The sequence below is a fragment of the Panthera uncia genome (assembly GCF_023721935.1).
Source record: "Panthera uncia isolate 11264 chromosome A1 unlocalized genomic scaffold, Puncia_PCG_1.0 HiC_scaffold_17, whole genome shotgun sequence".
Classification (NCBI taxonomy): domain Eukaryota; kingdom Metazoa; phylum Chordata; class Mammalia; order Carnivora; family Felidae; genus Panthera; species Panthera uncia.
The window spans coordinates 79,147,390-79,166,409 of record NW_026057577.1 but is presented as its reverse complement, the minus strand read 5'-3'; the positions used below and the strand labels follow the sequence as shown (position 1 = coordinate 79,166,409).

The 19,020-nt window shown below is 34.4% G+C and overlaps 1 long non-coding RNA gene across 1 annotated transcript; it reads right to left on the bottom strand.

Annotated features, from left to right (window-relative positions):
• Positions 1–5,836: 5,836 nt before the first annotated feature.
• Positions 5,837–17,961, bottom strand: LOC125934347 (uncharacterized). The gene is made up of 5 exons (XR_007461337.1): positions 17,599–17,961; positions 17,093–17,284; positions 16,653–16,788; positions 16,218–16,296; positions 5,837–6,886 (listed from the first exon to the last, which is right to left on the bottom strand). It is a non-coding gene; the product is annotated as an uncharacterized LOC125934347 (long non-coding RNA).
• Between the last annotated feature and the right edge of the window lie 1,059 nt (positions 17,962–19,020).

Below are 19,020 nucleotides of genomic sequence, written 5' to 3'. Positions count from 1 at the left end.
GTTGTATTGGATATTATTTTTTTATCCATGCCATAATTCAAAGGAAAACATTTGCCACCAATGTTTTTTTATAGATGCAGAAACTGAAGAAAGAAAGAAAAGGAACATATCAGAAAGAAACTACAAGGCCAGGAGTGATAGATAATTTGATATCCAATTAAGACATGGCCATAGCTCAGAAACTGAAACTTGTACTTGAAGAAATATATGTTACAAAAGGCCTGCACTATATTTTCAACAAGTAAATAATCAAATGCAACATGCTAGAGTTACAATTAAAAGCTGTATGCTTAAAAGTTTAGATTTCAACCAGGAAACGGACTGATTTATGAAATCATATTTCCAAATTCTTTGAGGATTCTTCATCAAGGACAAACAAGTTAGGAACTAAAACTTGAAATAAACTACTAAGTATTCCAATTTAAAAGCTGTAGATAAAACCAAAATGATCTCACCATCTTCAAGCTCCTTTCTTTTGCGTAAGAATCATAAGATATACTTCAGATAAATTGATGGAAATATTATGCACATCCATCAGAGTTTATTGACATATCTAGGACAATCTTTAAAAATGCAAAACAAACCTCTTAACCATACAATAAGCAACAGAATTTTTACATTGGATTTTATATTGAATTAAAACTTTCAATATTATTAGCAACATTTTAATCTTGTTCAGATATCGCTGCAAAACACCGATTTCAAAGGTAGGGTCTTTGATCATTCACACATTCAGGAGACTGATGTTTCAACTATTAAAAAGTTGATCCAATAAACATTAATATTGAACTTCAAGAGAACAACATTGGATTTCTGGAAACTAATGTGTTTCTATGAATTCATTATATGACCTCTAAAGGCAAATATTTTAAAACCCCTTTAAACAATATTTCAATATTTCATGTCCACATCAATTCCTTTTCCCCAGAAGGTCATTCCTTATCAGATGTCAGCTCCTTACCATGTATTCAAGAAAGAGGTTAAATGGACCAGGTAATAAATCTGGAAATAAGAAGAAAGTAAGTGACCACATGGGATGTGGTTCCCGTGTCCCTAAAAAGTAAACGGGTAAGATTTTCTTCCCCTGTTCTCAAGGGCCTGAAATTTGACAATTTGTTATTTCTGGATTGATATTTAATTAAGTAAATATTCTTGGAAAGAACAATACTTTAAACTGTAAAATCCTAAAGCCACCAGAAAACATTATTTTTACTTGACAAATTCTTCTAGAGTCAGCCCAGTAGTTATTTAGGCTACAGATAAAAAGCAACCACTAACAAAGGCTGTTTACTCAAAGCCTGGCCATGTTTCATATAACTGGAGGTAGTTATGGCAATTTCTATTTTATAGCTTGCACATCTACTTTGATGAGAGATTGACACTGACATAATAAAATGTGAAACAGCAGGAAAATATTATAAGCCAAAGAGGTAGCCTATTTTAACAACTCACTGTCAGGAAAATTTTCCTCACATCAAACCTAAATCTCTCCATCAAGAGCTAAGTACATTTAAGGACATTCTCAGTTGTTCTACGGTTTGGCTGATTTCCTCTTTTTCTTTTGGTTAGGACTTTATATTTTCACAGTGCTTTTCCACCACATTTACTAGTTTTTCCTCACAAATATGCCTGAAGTTTAATACTTTTTTCCACTCTTTTACAGATCCTGATAATGAAGCACAGAGAGATTCAGAGGCATGTTCAAGGTTACCCAGCAAATTAAAAACCCAGCAGGGGATGGGCTACAGAGCACCTGAGTTTCCAGAGTGCTGCTTAACCAACTGATCCATGGGGACTCTCACTGCACAATGAGTTAAGAAAGAGGAAGAAACTTAAGCTGGAAAATAAAATGATGAAAAAAATTGCAGCTTCTTTTTCCAAAGATAGATATAAATACCACACGATGTAATGCTTGCCATCAAGCTTTTAGGTAAATTTACAGACTGAGAAATCTACTCCTATCTGTCTTCATACTTTCTCACCCATTTACATCAGGACATAAAACATTAGGAAGTAGGCTCTTTATCTGATGGCTGAGATGAGCACATTCCATTGCCTCATCTCAAAGGGCCATAAACATGGAAATTTCCAGAGGAATGTCTGAGATCCTCTGCTCAACTTCTCCTTCCCAACATTGTCCTTCCCAATTGGCCTTTATGATGGAACTTGGAGAAAGAGGGAAAATATTAAAGACTTGGAATTTGAGTGTTGATGATTGGGACAATGAATTTGGAGATCAAGAGCTCTTGAACTTACACCTAAACACTAATTTGGAATGGAAGCTTACAGTCACTGGGGTGTGAAGTATGACGAGGTAGTAAAACAGCAAAATTCTCAGTTACTCCCACAAAAAGATGTACTGATACTTAAGAAATATAGTCTGACATACTTCAGAAATCCAAAGCTCCCTCAGTCAATAAGCATTCTTTGAATGCCGTTAATGTGTCAAGATATGAGCTAAGTAATGGAAAAAGCCATGAGAAAGTACTATTCGGGAACAATTACCTAATTCTGTCTGGGGTGATAGAATGACACTCCAGGGTCCAGAGTGACAGAAGAAATTATATTTCAAGATGAGACTTGAAAGATACGAGTTAGCCAGATTGAAGAGTTCAAGAAGAACTTCAAGGTATGGGAAGCAACACATATAAAGAAACTAAGGCGGGAAAGGGCATGAGATGCTGGAGGAACTGAAAAAAGTCAATAAAGTTGCAGAAGGAGACAAAGAGGTATTAGGTAAAGTTTGAGATGTAGGCAGAGACCAGATCATACTAGGCTTTGTACTTAAAAGTGAGTATTTCCCCCCACTATATTCCTGATGCCACAAGAAGACACAATATGTTTTAAGAGGTAAATAATATATTATGATTCCATTTGCATTTTTAGATAAGTCAGGCTTCTGCATGAATTTACCTGTTATCCGTGTTCTTTCCATTTCAACTTGCAAGTATTTTAGCTCTTATTGTACACAAATCCTCTCTCATGAAGAAGATGTGGCTGTTGGAAGAGTCAAGTAATTGAATGATGTCAACTTCCTTGAGTTTCTATAAGTTACCATAAATTTAGCCTCCAACTAAAATAAGCTAACTGGTATTCTCATGAAACTCAAAGTTATGCAATCATCAGCTAAGCTGAATGAAAATAAATTAGACATGGAAGTAAGACAGTCCATTTTAAAATGGCTACCCTCATAATAGGAGATTAAAATCTACATAATAAACCAGAGAGAAAATTCAGAAATATGAAGCATAATTAGTATGCAATTGATAGTCAAACCCATTAAAATGCTAAGACTAAGAAGATGCTACTGTAAATAATTTGTCATCAAAATTATACATTATTTTATCCATTTCTCCTTAGCCATATCATAGTAATCACATGTAAGTAGCATTAAATATTTAATTACAAGTAACTAATAACTTCTTCAGGCCAGCATAAGCAAGAGGTTTTTGTTACTTTGTTTTGTTTTTAATTTTAGTTTCACTTAATTTTTCTACCTTTTAAATTAATACCAAATATGTCAAGCCCAACAACCATGTTGCTAAGGAATCTACTTTAGTCCCAAGGAAAGAAGGCCTTGTTCCTTAACAGGTAAGCCTTCATCTGCTAAATCTAATTTAACAAAAACAACAAAATTTATTTAATAATCTCTATTCCACTCAGTGACAGAAGCATAGTTCCAATCAATCTAGACTTCGTCCTAACTATACTCAGGGTTTTGTTAGGTTTAAGGGGCTTACATTCTGCCAGGGTTGGCATAGAACCATCTATGCAAGGACTTCACTGTACATAGCACAGGTATACAAATATCAAAACCTATAGGAAAAATTAAACCATCCCTTTTCCCAACTACACAGTCTCTTCGGATACCCCTCTTCACTAATATGTTAATATAAGTTGGCCAGAGGCAAATGAGTTCATTCTGTTATTTGGGAACTTCACGGGAGTGCATGAAACTACTTTGCTCCATCTTTAGTTCTCTGACTAGACATACCTCCTAGCCACTGCCTCTCTAAGTTCTGATGCTATCTGAGCTTTTTACATAAAGGGAAGGGGAGGTCATATATGCCCTCAAATTCTCCTGAAACATCAGTGCTCTACTCAGGCCCATTCCTGGCAAGTACTGGCTCCGAATGCTTCTTCTTTATGTATCCGTCATCTATGTATCTACCTATTCACTCAATCTTTTGTGAAACACATTATTTCTCTTCCAATTATGCTTTCTTCTTGGAGTGTAGGATGTAAAAATGAACAATTATTCTTGGTTATTAATCTGAATCGGCAATTTGAATATCAGAACTCAAGAGTTAACGGGCTTTATTTGCTCTGCTTTCTATGGTCTCATCTCTTCTTGAATCAAAGACACTAAATGCTTAGCTGTCTGAATGCAAAAAAATTCATTAGGACAAAGAAATAAAAAAAAATAGATAGCCATTCAAAAAGCATATACCATCACATCATTATTCTCCTCATCATCCCATATGGGTTTTATGCTTCCCCCATTAAGAAACATATAATTTATTAACTATTCAATTTGATTAGTCCTTTTATTGTCTTTATGGTTTCTAGCTTTGGAGTTTTTCATGAGATCAAACTTTGGTTTACAGAAAACAGTATGAAGTGGATTGGGGAATACTAAACTACATTAGATAATCAGTCTTTATCTCAATCCTTAAACATTAAGGAATAAAATGCAACACACCCAATAAAGGCCATACTAAGTGGATAGAGAATGTGCAGGTTTTTATAAATTGCAATCTCTTATATATTATATCATAATCTGAGTTTCTGGAAGGAAGACATCCTCAATCTTAATCATCTAAGAGGCAATATCATCTGAGAAGGGATAGGAAACATTTAATAGTTTGGAGAAAATGAAAAAAAAAGATATATTAAAACACCACCTTTTTGTTCCCATCAACAATGACTTCAAAATCATCCTAAATATCTACTCCTTCAATTTAATGTAAATGTCCTATTTTTCTCAGTATTCAGTACGTAATAAAAGTTATATGTTATTTTTCCTTAGCCAGTGTTGCTCTCCCAACTCTCATAAAATATGTCAGAGTTTATCCTTTGTATTGACATTGTTGTCCTGTACACCAGTCATGTGGAGTGTCATTCCAGTTGTACTTTTCTAACATTTGGGAAAGTAGAGGGCAGTGACAGGAGAGCTGGATCCCAGAGCCCTGAACAAGCAGGGGTTTTCACCTACATCTGCAACACTATCTGAACTGAGGACCTGACTCATCACTTGCTACTTCAGGATGGAGCCTTTCTTTATTATACTGATAAACATGCAAAGCATGAGAACAGACAGAGCAGACCTTGGATGACAAGCCTATCCCTGCAAATAACAGCAGCAACAACAACAACACAATAGGTTTATAAGTTCAAGGTGTACTTGGCTTTCCAATGGGTATCATTTATCTACTAATCAATCACTAATCCTTAATAAATGCAGGGAAATTGGGATGGCCTTAGCATACATTCTCTTTCACAACACATGATTAGCAAAACCCATCAGGCAACTGTGGTTTTGACGTGGAAGCAGTCAAATTACATTGAAGTATATGGAAATGACAATCTATTTTTGATGAGATATGTATCTTCATCAGATTGATAAAAAAGATTAATATTTTTTTAATCTAAGCCATATAAAAATCTATCCATATTATGTAAGAATACATTTAAATTTCATCCCAAATCTTTGTTCTGTTCATTTTACAGGTTACCATATTTTTCATAAGTTTTATTTAAAAGAACCGAAAAATCAACTTTCTCTTCTCTCTCTCTCTTTTTTTTTTTTTTTCCTTTTTAGGATCTAAGACATCAAAACCTTACCCAAAGGTGTTATTCTTATCAAAGACCAGTAAACAAACCCATCCTTACAGCTGCAAGAAGGGATCTGGCTGGCCCTCAAAAATTGCTTTAAAGCACCTGAGTGAGTAGAGGGTATTCTGTAAGTGTCAAATATAAGGGAAGATTATTTTGAAAGGTTTTAAGGTAAAAATAACTTTTTAGAAACACTAGAATTATGTTGGGACAACTTTTAGCTTTGGAAAAAATCATTGCAATACACTGTTGTGATACAACTTAAACCAGTATTTTTCAATGTATTTAATATTTAATTTCATTTTTCCTCATTACAAATCAACAGTTCTTTCTAGAGCAAAAATATACTATCTGACACTACCTTTTTTTCCCTCACCTTATGGCATACACCCACATGTGTAAGGTTATTTAAACAAATGCTTACACCAAAATGTGCAGAGTTAGCCTGTAATGAAAACAGTGAAAATATATTTTCAAGAGATTTTAAAATTCCAGGCTAGCCTCAATTTATTCAGTAAAATGTCAAAAAGAGAAAAACTTCAAATCCTTCCATTTGCTCGTTCTTTTTCACACATACAGAAAAAGGAAATAAAGTTACTCCAAACCTAATACATATGCAATGCTTGTTTCCTGATGCTGATGGTCAGCCATAACCAGGGACCCGGTTATGTTACTTAATGTGCTACATATCTGGTAATGCTGCCATGTTGTCAATGAGCTTTAGGACTGACAGTAATTTTCTTTTCAGGTTCAGTCTTATGATGCTTTCCTATAGGAATAGGTTCTATCACAGGAGCAAATTATTCAAATCTAATTTAACAGACTCAATAATTCTCCTCAGTTTTATCTTGGGCATTCTGTATTCCTTTCCCTATACCTAGTGGCTATGTAACAATTCAATTACCAAGGTTCTTCATCCAGAAAGTGCAGTTGATTTCCGGTAATTCTTATTCTGTTTGATTTCTTTTTTTCTCCTAGTTTAACACATGCCAGTTGGTGTTGACTGAGTTAAAAATCTTGAAATAAGCCTGGCACTGTGTCAGTATGTAGGCTAAGAAATGAAAAAAGATTTAATAAAATACACACTAGAAATGGAAAATAAGATTAGTGGTGACATTTCTTGTCATGAGGGCATTTTTCGTCTGTGCACACAAAATAAAACAAGCTCAATGTAACTGAAGAAAAGAGGGGAGAGAGAGATGATATAAATTGAGAGATGAAAAGGTAGAGGGTGAGTGTAAAGAAGCATGTTGAGAGCACAAAGAGTCAGCTGGCAAGAAACAGCAGCTCCAAGAACCTCAGAAGGTAAAACTCCAATTAGCAGATCAAGTGCATAAAAAGCAAGTTTCCTAATGAAAGAGCAAGAGCATAAGCAACTTCAAGGAAGATTAAAAGTACAGTAAGGTGATGAAAGTATGGAAGCCCTTAGGGATTATTAGGAGTTTTAGGGAATTACAATAATGAGAAAATTGTAAGGGAAAAGTCCTTATATATTCTTTCATGAAAGAAAACCATCAGTCAGAATCTTGTCTGCATGGATATTAGAATCAGATTCTTGTTCTTCAAGAACAGGGTGTCTTCTGGTCAGATTTAGGGTCATTTTACCGCATTTCTCTAAATAATCCTCTCAGATAAAATATGCAAGTATATATATTTACACCTATACATACATGTAAAAAGTTGAACTCAAAACTCAGAGTCCTTGAAAATAGACTTCATGCTGGAACTTCATGAAACTTAGTAGTAATCTGAAATAGTCTAAGAAATTTGTTAATAAATTCCCATAAATTTTATAGGTATATTAGTTATGTCTGCAAATAATTCAGTAGTTATCAGCAATTATCTGGTTAAAATATCCAATACAAGAAGTAAATTTAGATGAATTAGAGAGATATATATTTGGAGAGGAGGCCTGAGCAAACTCAATTTATCAGTATTGATTAAATGAATTAGACAGTGAGTTTCTACCTAATATTTGAAAAGTGCCTACAGGTCTTTGAAAAGATTCCCTTTAGGAATCTGAAATTTAGGTAAGAGAAATACATATAATTAACGTTTTTGGAACTTGTCTACCCTATTTTGTGTTCTTGTACTCCATAAGGAGTCTTGATAGACTTCTTGAGAAAGAGCACTGTACACTTAGATATATACTCATAAAAAAATAAAACTAACAGCTATTCAGCCCTTACTATGAGAAAGGGGTCTTTAATGTCCATATTTTGCAGATGATAGAACACAGGGCTGGGAACCCACCTCACTCTTCTATCTTCTTTATGTTTAGATTTCCACTGGATTTATGTCAAGTACTTCTACATGTCAATAAGAAAAAAACTCATTAGAAAAACAGTCAAAACATAAGGATAGACAATACCCAGGAAAAATATAAAGTTGAAAAGCTGATCAGCACTATCAATAATCAAGGAAGTGGAAATTAAGATAATAATGTAATAATTACTAGAAAATACTTTTAATAGATTGTATCTGGTTTGGCACTGGCAGAGACAAATGACCACTTATATGTTGTTGATAGAGAAAGGCACTGTGGCAAGATGTATCAAACTCAAAAGTGAGAATGATGGTGAACCATTTATTCTTTTTCTAGGAACATATGTTAGAAACAGGTACTTGTGTACACAGACAGATGAAAGAAAATTCACCAGAGTACCGTTTATTAATAGCAAAAATATGAACAAATTGCTCAGTCATGAGGGAATTATAAATAAAATTATATCATATTGCTACTATCGAAAACTCTGAGGTAATTAAAAAGAACAAGATAAATCATATGAAAAGAACTCCAAGACATATTTTAAATGAAGGGGAAAAAAATCAAGTATTAATATATAGATAAGGAAATTGCATTGTTACGTCGCAGAAGGAAATAGAATTTGCTGCTGTGAGCTTAAAAGTAGGCTTGTCTGTTTTAATTCTATATACTTCTGGGTTTCAGAATAACTTACAAAGTGTTTCTGTATTACTCATGTAATTAAAAAGTAATACAAATATAAAATTCTTCATGGGTCCTATATTTCTCTCAAGGAGTTATGGGACTCAAGTATACATCAAAAATTGTGTGAATTTTTATACCTATTTTGTATTTATGTTTTAAAAAGTTTTAATAAAATTAAAAATTCTCCAAAAATATAATAAACCCCTCTATATAGGTAAGAACAGCACATTTGGAATAAAAAAATTTTGCACTTACTTTTTATATAAACTTCTATAAAAATACCTTAAAATCTGAACTTCAGGTTTCCCTATGCAAAATCCTATCTTTCCTGTTTGACTTCTCATCTCCATAATCGCATCTACCTAACTCAACTTTTGGAGCTACTGCAAAATACAAAGGAATTCTATAAAATTCACTTTGCAAACAACACAGCATTTTGTATACTGATTGGGAAGGTGTACATACTTAGTTAAGCTAAGACCACTGGGGAAAAATATATAACAACCAACATTTTTTTGTTGTTGCTTTTAATGTAACTCACTATGCAGCTATACTAGAGTTCATAAACAAAACTCAAGATTCAGCTACTTATACTTAATCTTTTACCTCTAAAAATATTATCATCAAAAAATAGTTATAAACTGAAAAGAAAGCCATCAGAATTATTTCAGAAGTCAATACTGAAGTTTCATTGCATGCCTATAATTGAAAAAGGCTTTGTAAGACTAAAAGAAGACCATTCAAATGTTTTTACTCTCAAAACACACAAGGTTGATTAGTAGCTTGTTGTAATTATTGTACGAATGTTCAGAGACAGGGTAATTAGAAGAAATAGAAACTGTATTTCTGTGTCATTTTAGAAAAATTCAATTAAAATCATTCCCAAAACTGAACAAATGTTTAAATTTAAAACTGCTTAGGTTAAAAAAATTTATGTCAAATAATTAAGATAGAGGACAGACAGAGATATGATACATACATACATGCAACCAAAGAAATGCACTATAAAGATGGATGCTCATAATTACATTAAATTAAACAAAAAAAAACAGATTTGTTTCTCCAACATTTACCCAGAATTTTTTTTACAGAAAATAACTTCACTAATAAGCAACTTAGTGGCTTGAAAGTTAACATGCACAAATACTTCTGATGGTAGAACATGAAATGTTTACTTTAGAAAGTGACAGTTAGCTCATGAAAGAGGAAGAGAAAAGGAAGACACAGTAAGAAAATGATTTAGATTGAAGGTTATAGCAGCTGTGCAAATAAAGAAAATGGTGCAATCAACAGTTCACATCCTCCTGATGGATCATTGAAAAAGCTCTATGTAAATAATTTTGACGTTCAAGCTCCTGTAGAAAATAATACAGTAAAAAAATGCAAGCAAGAAGCTATAAAGTATGAAGAATCTTGCAGTCACTTTTCCTCCAGCAGACACAGGCCACTGATCAGTTGATTTATGTATTGAAAAAAATAACTCTCAGGATTAATGATTTTTTTTAAATGACAAAGAACTACGACCTTTGGTGGAAAACTTAGTAAAGGTGGTATAGACAATATGTTCTGTTGGATCATGGGTAGTATGCAAATGACAACATGATGGCTCAGACTTTAGCCTGGATGCTAACTCAAGTCTCCAAATGGAGAAATTTCTCTCACCTCAAGATTTTTTAATAAAATAAAGTAACAAAAGTTAATGGCCTGCCAGATGTTCACCACAGGGAGTTTGCTTCACGGAAATTGAAGAAGGAACTTAATTTTGAATTTATGGGAACATTGCCCCGTTTTTCCTTGTTTGTCCCACATTGCTTTTCAGCTTTGTTGACCAATGCCAGAAGCGCCACAATGGGACTCTTTCAGTGCTATTCATCTGCATTAGAACAAGATGTGTTTGTCTTTCCCTTTAGTTTTTTTTTTTTCCTTGCCAAGGTACAGCTAGAAGTAGTAATAACATTATCCTGAAACTGACAATTGCTCTGACAATTTGTGATCAGCTCAACAGAAAGTGAATCAAATGAATCAATCAAAGTATCTTAAAGCACAGTCAGTTACTCAAGCTATAGCATTCTGTGACACAAGGCACTTTATTTTTCAGCTTTTAGATTTAGAGCATTGTATGTGTATTGTTCACTTCTCAAGCATTTTTGAAAAGGAAATGAAATTGAAACGCTGTACTTGGGTGGTCTCCAAGAGTATGTAAAGATAATATTGGAGGAATCAACCTAAGTAGTCTTAGGTTGGGGCCCTATGTGTGGTTGCCATTGGAGAGACTTGAAGTAAGAACAAGGAGGGGAAGGAAAGGAAGGGAGTTGAGAATGAAGGAATAAAAGTAATCGGCTATTCCTTCAATTATAGAACCATATTTATTAATTATTTAATGTGTGTTTTTGACATCTATCTATATGTAGAATTCTGCACAAAAGCTAGATTCAGTCTCTACTCTTTTCTTCAGCGGCTCCCAATCTTTGAAGTACAAATAGATGCCTTAAGAACTTGTTAGAATTGTGGACTCCCTGACCCCACCTATAGAGAACTTACATTTTAGAAGGTACTTAAGAAGTCGGAAGACTTCTTAAGATGGTGCATGAACTAATACTTGCAAAATGCTCCTTTAGAGTCTTATGAGAAAAATAATAAAATCTATAATTTTACCTAAAAAACCACTGTGGGTGGCTCTTTTACCTGATATCAACAAAAAATAAACTAAATTTTTAAACTGAATATTATAATAAGTATATTATGACTAGCTCAAAGAGAAAATAGAAAATAAATACTTGTTGAATGTACAAGTGAAAGCATAAATGTGCAAACAGATTTACCCAACATGTGTTCTCTGGATACTCAAATTTTCTAACCTGGAATAAGAACCCAACTTAAAACTGATTAGCCTTTGGGGCCCTGGGGTGGTTCAGTCAGTTGAACGCCCGGCTGTTGGTTCCAGCTGACAGTCCAGAGCCTGCTTCAGATTCGCTCTCATTCCCTCTCTCTCTGCCTCTTCTCCACTCGCACTCTCTCTCTCTTTCTCTCTCAAAATGAATAAATAAACTTAAAAAAAAACTAATTAGCCTTCCTCACAATGTACAATTTAAATCCAGTTGTTGTGTTACCTTAAAGCACAGTAAGCAAAAGAAATGCATCAGTGGATGGTATATACAAAGTGGCTTATGTGTCTCCATTGGAAGATATTAGTCTAATGCATTCACCCTTGTTCACTGGTGATGAAAGCAACAAAATGCTCAGTATCCATCACTGAAATAATACAAAGAGAATGGAAAATATATAATTTACCTAATTTTTACTTCTTAAGGGCAGTTTTTCCCAAACTTCAATCATTTGTAGAATATCTTCATAATTCTGCCATATCCTTGTAAGACGTGTCAATGTATCATGAAAAGGAACATAGGGGCACCTGGGGGGCTCAGTCAGTTAAGCATCTGACTTAGGCTCAATTCAATATCTCATGGTTTGTGAGTTCACGCCCCACATCAGGCTCTGTATTGACAGCTCAGAGCATGGAGCCTGCTTTGGATTCTATGTCTCCCTCTCTCTCTGCCCCTCCCTGGCTTGAGTTCTCTCTCTCTCTCTCTCTCTCTCTCTCTCTCTCTCTCTCTCCCTCTCCTTCTCTCTCTCTCTCCCAAAAATAAAATAAACATTAAAAAAAAGAAACAGAATGGAGATATTTGCTATAGATGCTACCTATTTTATTTCACACTTATTCCAGTTATCTCATGAAATCTCTGGTTTATCTTGCTAGCTGTTATTTCCCTACCCCAAATTTAAATTTAAAATCTCAGGTATTAAAGTTAAAAAGTGTTTGGTTTACCTAAAATTAGCTTATGTTCTGGTAGTGGTTGATTCACTGCATTTTGAGATTCCATGCTCAGACAGTCCCAATCTAAGAAGTACACAGTTCCTCAAATAATCTCACGCTCACCTATGAATGAAGGACTAAGTTTTTCCACGTACAGGAAATTCTCAAAATGTTTAAAATACTTAAACTTTAAAGAGCCAAGTATTTACTATCTCTTCCCAATGGTCTCTGACAAGGAGAATATGTTAAGTGGTGACATTAAATGACTTTGTTTCCAACAGGCCCTTCTTCTCCCCTACCCCGAAACACTTCCAAAATTAAGCCTGTGTTGAAGGAGAAAAACCCAGGCAATCCCTAGCATCACTCTCTATGTTATAGAGGGGAAAAAATTAAAAAGATATGATTCAATTTACCAAGGTAACTCAGACTACAATGAGATGGCCATTATTCCTAAATTATCAACATAATCATCTCCATCTATATGTTTGCCTAAGGAGAACTGTCCTTAGCGTGATGGGTCATATTTTCTAATTTGGTTAAGTCTACTTTGTATGTAATTTATTTTATTGTGTTAAGTTTTACATAAGTTATTTTTATTTTATGCCTGATTTGGGGGCTTAGAAGAAAATAGATCATTGCTAAAGTGCCATTAACTATAAAAGGAGGTTATGTATGTTGCTATTTTTTATCACAGGGGAGAAACTCAGGGGTCAGAAAGAAAGGATTGCCCTCAACCTTCAAAACTTTCTGAAATTTATCTTGATACTGAAAATATACTTGCATCTATAGGCATTTGAGCATTTGAGAAAAGTTTAAAACAGCAGCATTGTTGCTCCAAATTCATTTATATTTAATTTCAAAATAATAAATTAGGTTCATTGAGAAAACTAAATAATATATTATCAGCACTTTGCCCATACGGTGAATTAGGAAATGAATGCCTAACTGACCATGATCTCTTTGAAACTTTTGCTATTTTTTTATATTCACTCACAATGGAAATTTAATCTCATAAGTGATCTACCCCTTCTACTTGTCTTTCCAGAGGTAACAACTGTTCTGCTTTGTCCACAGTATACCATGAAATAGAGGGATAAAACTTACACATTACTTGTGTGATTAAAACTCAATATAAATAACTTTATCAAGTTAACAAAGTATTTGGTTTTCAGCCAAGATGGAAATACACTAATAAAGTTTGTGATGAAGAGTATTTTAATTTTAGGTTTAGAATGATTTTACATTAACCTCTCTACTTAATGTATACTAACATCCATATCCACTCCCAGAACAAGTAGTCCAGAAGGCCACAGTTTCCTTGGAGGAACAAAAGCAAAAAAATTATTAAATCAAAAATATAATGTAGAGATGCATGGCGTAATGAAAGAAAGGGCACAAAGTAGACATGGCAGTGAAGAGAAAAATAACTGTCCAACATATGAGATGCCCTAGGAAGGTCACTATATTGAATACATATCTTTTCTTATGATTACCATATAATGCTAATAGCAAGTATAAATTCATACAAGCAACCATATGACAGACTATACTAAGTATTTTACACACAATATTTTAGTTCATCTTTGTAAATGCACAATATAGTAATACTCTCATATTACAGGCAGTAATACTCTCATATTGTGTAAATGCACAATACAGTAATACTCTCATATTGTAAAAGGTAACATTTACAGAAATTAAGTAAATACCAGAGCCTCCCAGCTAGTTAGTAATGCAATCAGAACTTAAACTAGATTTGTCTGATTGTAACACTTGGAACTCTTGGCCACTAAGCTCACATCACTTTGTGAGCAAGTCCTCCAGAAACTGTGAGCAGAGTATAAAGCTGACTGTTCCAAACCTTATATCCCCTTGAAATTTTGAGCTTTATCACTTAAATTCCTGTGAATGCTGCCTGTACACAAAAACAACAATAGTAAATGTTTATGTTAATGCTAAAGCTTTGGAACCCGTCCCAAAAAATTAGAGTAATATTTTCATACTTTCCATAGAGATAATGACATGTATCCTCTGGTTTTATGTACCACTATGATACCGCTGCAGTTTGAGACTGTCAGCTAAATGATGTATGAAAATTACAAAAATACATATTATTAAAGAAAATAAAAATTTAAAGACAAGAAACTTTAAAAAGAGGAAACCTTAGGTGAAATATATTTGAAATCATGAATGAAGTTAGTAAAGTGCCTTACCAATTATGGCATTACCAATCATGTTTTTGTTTTTCTATAGAATAGTAATACATGAATAAAATTTTTAAATGGTACACATGCATTTCCACACAGATTAGTCCCAATCCCCTTAAGCAAAAGAGTCTACTGGAATTATTACTCCCCCAGTTTTCTGAACCACTTCAATGAGTCTGGGGGATGCTGCAGGTATAAGGAATCTATTTAACCCCATCCTTTTAATATGTGGATGGAAGAGTAGAAATACATGTCCTTCAGGATCTTGGTAATTTTTGAACATGTGAAGCAGTTACACAAGCACCTGGCTGAAACTTGCTAAAAATGCAAAGGAGAACGTTAAGCGTGAGATACATCAACTTTCAAGTCAGTAAGGGGTGGTTTGAAAACTTTACAATGTAATGCACATTGCATAATATAAAAATTTTAAGAGAATCTGCCCTAGCACATTACACCACTTCAGCGGTAATTCTTGAACAACCAACAGCGATCTCAGAGAAAAGTCACCTATGTGTGTATATGTGTGTTTACATGTGTATGTGTGTTTGCTTAACTAGTGTTCTGGTTTTGGTGAGATAGATTTTTTTTTTGTGTCAATTTATTTTGAGAGAGAGAGGGAGAGAGAAAGTATGAGCAGGGGAGGAGCAGAGAGAGCAGGAGAGGGAGAGAGAATCTCAAGCAAGCTCTGCACTGTCAGCATGGAGCCTGAGGTGGAGGTCAAACCCACAAACTGAGTCGAAACCAAGAGTCGGACACCTAACCAACTGAGCCACCCAGGCGCCCCAATAGATAAATTTAAAACAGATTTCTAACTCAATGATCTAGTTTATTTTGGAAGTTGATTTTTTCCATAATTTTTATTAAAGTTTAATTTTTAAAACCACATTAAATGAAATTTTTCTGTATTCTCTTGGTCTAGTCAACTATAGTTTTGCCACACGCTATGCTTCTTAGTAGTGTAATAACTATGGCTGGCAATGGATCACTGTACAAAAAATAAATGGCAGGATGGCACAGCATGCTTAGTAGATGTGGAACACAGATTTGGACACAAGATTTTTAGGATGTAATCAATTATATGATTCACAGCATTCAGGAGATAATAATAAACCACGGACAGTCAGGACATTCTTTCCCTTCCATACTTGATTTCTCATCCAGTCTCAAAGTGTCTGGAGTCATCACTGACGTCTCCCTACTTCAGGTCACATATTTAATAATCAAGTCCTGTAGTTCCACTGTCATGGATCTCTCAGATCAATTTCTTCCTTTCTACTCTCATTGCCACCACCATATTTCAGACCTGCATTACCACAATCTGTTCTGTCACAATACAGGCTTCACGCTAATCAATCCTGAAAATGCCATCAGGTTAATCTTCATAAAACGTAATTCTGGACATGTCACTCACCTGTTCAGATAGTCACAACAGCTCCCCGATGCCTAGAGAGTAAAATCCATATTTCTTAGCTCAGAATTCAAAGGGCCTCCTGTATTAAGATTATTGGTGGATGTTTAGTTCCTTCTTAGGTGATAGGACCATTTTTTACTTTTGCGTGTATAAAGTAACAGGCACAGAAATTTACACATAGAAGCCTGTATTCATGCTTATAGGGTCTATCATGGCTCATATATCTACCTTTCTTAACTCTAACATTTCATTATCATAGGATTAAGTTTTCTTATTTTTTAATTTCCTCTGGACTATAATATTCATTACATCAGAAAGTTTCCAACCATAGCTTTTCAGAATTAAGTATCAGAGACAGTTTCTCAAAAGTAGCTATCACTATTTACTCTATATCGCTGATATGAGACATAGAAGAAAAGATATTCCTTTACTTACCTGTAGACCATAAAGCCTGTGGGATCAGAGATTGACTCTAATCTTGAGTCTTCTTCAATCCATCTTTACTTCTTTCTCCAGTTTCTCAGGAATCTTGTATAAATCTGACAAATGTGTTTGCTAATTTCTGAATGCCCTGTCACAGAACAATTAGGTAAAAGAAAAAAAAAAGGGTCAAATGATGTTTTTAAAGGCCATGTTTGAACTAACTGTGTTCTTTTGCTCTGAGTTAGACTATAGGGCTGCATTAACAGTCCACTTATTCAGGAGTTGTTTATCAATGCTGCCTCTCTCTGCACAGAGAATGATTACAGGTGAATCTCCACATGGGTAATTTAGATGGGAGCTCACTTATCAGACCACTTCTGTTCAATTCAGAACTAAAAATACTTTTGGGGCTCCATAAATGTTAAATAGCACAAAGAATAGTAATAACTAACCTCTTGTTAGTACATATGTTCCTGAGTACACATTCTTAATTTTTTTCCAATTATCATTCAAGAACATTGCAGTTCCCTTTATTCAAGACTGTTATTCAGGCTCTTCTGGAAATGTTTTATTCAGGTTGCACATCTCTCCTCCACAATTTTGATTTAGAATTCAGCTGTCTGATAATGAGCTGAAATTGGGGTCTGAAAGAGAAAAACACCATTTTCTTAAGTAATGCTACAGGCATATGTTGTCTTAATCTGGAAAAAAAAATGAAACCCTGAAATATTTTTCTGAACTGTTAAAATGCTTGAGTTTTGAAAACAGAGAAGAAAAGCAAATTACAATACAATTCAACTATGTTTTTTAAATATCCATGATCACATCTGCAACATTACAGCATAATGATATGAGTAACATCAAAAACTGGCCTGAGAGCATTTTAGTGGTGTTCTCCAGGCAAACGTGCAATCTGACTAGACATGCATTGTGGGTATAAGTAAAAAACAGAAAATACCTTCTTTTGTGGTGGTGACAGTTGCTGTTATTGTTGTTGCTGTTGATAATAAAGAAAAAGGCCTGCTCTCAGTAGGACAGCTGTGATCAACCCTTTCCCTGGGCTGTAGCATATTCTCTGGTTCATACCTGAGGACAGTTGGGGCAACCTCTTAAGCACTGTAATGAGATCTGAGCAAAGATGCTTTCACAATGAATCAGCCCTGTTTATCCCGAGCTCAGAGAATTGGGGCAACTCATCGTGAGACCTCCCTGTGTTTCACTGTAGAACAGGCTGTTTTGCTTTGACTCTTTCATAAACCCAAGTCTAACACATATCTACTTGGCCATTCTTGAAATAAAAACAGCTAGTCCTGGAGCATCTGATTACTGTAAGTTCAGAGAGCTTTGAGGTTCCAGCTGAGGCAACAGGGAGCTCACAGCTGAATGACTGCTGGCTAATGGAGAAGTCAAAGGACACGGTGGGCACAGGAGCAAAGTCAAACGAGTGTCTCGGTGGGGAAATGTACCAACCCTACAATGACTTGCCCAGGAAATAAGGATACATCTGGAGCCACCTTCCTTTTAAATGACCACCATGACAAGAGCTGTTAAGTATTAAACAGGTGTGTGCTGTTCGTGATTGCATTTGGATCTCCCAACTTAGTGGTGTCAGTAGAACTAATGACTGAGACAGATAAAGTGGCATACTTCCTGCATGGATTAAGATTCTGTGTGAAAGCCAAAATAAAGTGCTGCACACCTGCCACATTTGAGGAAACATAGTCATAATTCCTAAGATGCTTATCTAAACTTTCTGGTCTTAAATTCTCAAATGGATCAGCTCAAAAAGATTTCAGATATTTGGAAGTTAGAGAAAATCACAAAAACTCTTCAGGCATATATCAGTTCCAAATCTCTCATGCAGGAGAGCTTCAAAATTACATTTGCTCTTATTCCTGCATTTGTGATCTGATAAGAGCACTGACATATATTAATTGCTGCAAAATGAAACAAAACAATGACCAAGAATGAATAAAGCATTGGTTTAAAAATATCACTCATTCCAATGCTCAGTACTTGAATTTGTTACATTTGAGAATATATACATAAACTGTTATGTGGCTGGTGAAATAAAAACTTGCCAAATATTTTGAAATTTCCCTTTAGAATGTTAAGCTACCTTGTAAACATGATCTTTTCCACTTTTTCCTTCTATAAGCATATGACTGTATTTCAGCTTTTTCTGACATCTTCTCAGTAATTCAAAAAAATCATCTATTCAAGATGTTTTGCTAGGCATTATACAGTATAAAATTATAAAAAAGACATTAGTCCATATCATCTAAAAATGTATTTTATGAATGAAAATTACATGCTTTGAAAACACAAATATAATATATAAAGTGCTAAATGGCATAAGAGAGATACAAAATGATTGGAG